We start from the raw sequence: 2,272 nt of genomic DNA on the forward strand, positions 1-2,272 counted from the left end.
TCACTTAGGGTAGATAGCATAATTTTGTACACATTAATTTACCACTAAAGATTGAGATCTTAAACATTTTTTCATGTGCCTAAAATGATTACTTTTGTATGTATGTATGCACATATTAGACCACAGTAAGTTGCTTTTATTTCGACATGCATCCACATTTTCAGCATTTAGATGTCCTGAACAGAAAAGCAGAAAAACACAGCCATTTGTCAGGAAGTCAAGCCCATGAATTTCAGGGATCTGCCATGTACACTCAGTCTTTTTTAACACCTGCTGAGGATTATGAGAATCAATAGCAACAATACCTAAGTATGCACCAAATTTAAGGTTCTTTTTGTTCCAGTTTTCAGCATCCACACTAGACTTAAACGAATTGTAAGAATGATCAAATAAGAAACCTGTTTGTTTAAAACTTCTTCAAAATTTTAAAGAAATTATAGGGGGAGAAAACCCCAGTTCATTCAGAGGGATCTTGTGTGCTTACAAGTGTCTTCATAAGGCCTTTCTCCAAGTTTAACCACAAAGGACATTGAGAACTGGCAGGTTTGAGTAACACTATGACACTTCTTTTCATCATATCAAAATCTGAGCTAGAAAAGAACACATCAGATGATGACTGTAGAGTGTGGCAGGGCTGAGGACCTGATATTCATTCTCCAGGCTGTAGAGAGTTAATAAATGTGGTTCCAAAACAAAATAAGGGAGGTCAGACACTCTTTCCAACTCTACTTCATAGCTTCTGGCCAAAGCAGGGAAGATTCATGGAAAGTGTTAGATGGTGACAGTATAAAAATGGGACCTGAGGGAGAGGAAGGAAAAAAAAAAAAAAAAAAAACCGTTCCACCCCCCCACTCCCTGGTATATGATAAAGGTGAGGAGAGAAAAGATATGGGAAAAGTCCTGAACTCCTCACCAAGGGCCAACTTCAGAAGAGAGAAGGGTTACAATCTTTGCTTTAGCCAAGGGTTGTAGTGAAAAAGAGTGGGAAAGGGATGATGACTTGGAAAGGGGACGTCATTTATGACTTAAAAAAAAACAGGGGTGCAGATGAAGTTCCTGTACACATCCAGCAATAGTCCCACAGTGGGCTGTGACCTGAAACCTTCATGTCTACTCTAACAAGTCACCACAAGCTGGAGGATTGTTGCAGGGAGCCAGGCAGGCAGGGGGAGGCAAAGCCCCCAAGCCATGCAATCAGCAGCAAGGTTATTGTGTGATGTGCCTTTTCACAGTTGAGTTAGATGTGCCCCATAGTTATGATGGGAATCAATTTAAATATACTTTCTTGAACTTAGAAGTTCAAATGTATGGACAATGATTATGCTTCAAAGGATGATTTGTTATAGCACAACTTATGTATTTCAAGTGAACAAAAAATTGGCATCATTTACAGTATTTTTTAAAGATAAATTGCTGTTAAATGGGAGCTTTCTTTCTGACACTTTGAGGTCTGTGGAAAAGGAAGACTGCTTAAATCGAATAGAGGGGGAGTTCATCTAGTTTTTCTTCTTGATTAATTCTTGTAACATCGTCCTTTATGTGGCTGAAGGAGTTTCATGTTATCTTTAGACACCATTAGGTGATGAAACTCTTGCAGGACAACTTCAGTGCATATGGATTCTGCCATTTTGTTAACACTGATATGGCTTTTGGATCCACCACCCTTTTAAAAACTATTAACTCCATTCATGTTAATTTTTCTTATAAATCTCCCAAAAAGGGGCATGCTTCTGGGTATATAGGCCCACATTCTATTTGAAGGCTATATATTTAGTACTTGTAAATTGTTATCCGAGGTGCCATTATTATCCCTGTTCATCTTATAAGTATCATATCTTTATCATTTTCTAGGCCCCAGCTAACCAGGCCATTTCCTGTTACTTCCTGGCCTTCTTTGACTTCTTTAAATGGTTGGAAATTGCAGATACTTTCACTCCCAAGCCTGTAGTGGTTGCCATCTTGCATCAATGTCCTCGAAGGCTGGCCAAAATACTTTAAATGTATGAACTGATAATGAGTCCCTGTGACCACCAAAAACACTTAGTTTAACTCATTCTTCAAGATGGATGGTACTCCTAAGATTAACCGTGTCACAGATAAATGCCACTAGTTACAAAAGGAATACAGTTGATGTTTTCTCCAACTATTTGTAATCCAAATATGTGACTTATGATCTTCAATTTCTTTATCTACAAGTTAAAGTCCAGCTTAGGAAAGGTGTTAACAGTTTGGTCGGGGGATGGCTTAAACATGGATCAAAAGAAGGTCCACT

At 38.4% G+C, this 2,272-nt stretch overlaps 1 pseudogene; it reads right to left on the minus strand.

Annotated features, from left to right (window-relative positions):
* Positions 1-1,513: 1,513 nt before the first annotated feature.
* LOC134385236 (ubiquitin-conjugating enzyme E2 variant 1-like) lies at positions 1,514-1,958 on the minus strand (annotated as a pseudogene).
* Positions 1,959-2,272: the final 314 nt, after the last annotated feature.

The sequence above is a fragment of the Cynocephalus volans genome, chromosome 8 (assembly GCF_027409185.1).
Source record: "Cynocephalus volans isolate mCynVol1 chromosome 8, mCynVol1.pri, whole genome shotgun sequence".
NCBI classification, from domain to species: domain Eukaryota; kingdom Metazoa; phylum Chordata; class Mammalia; order Dermoptera; family Cynocephalidae; genus Cynocephalus; species Cynocephalus volans.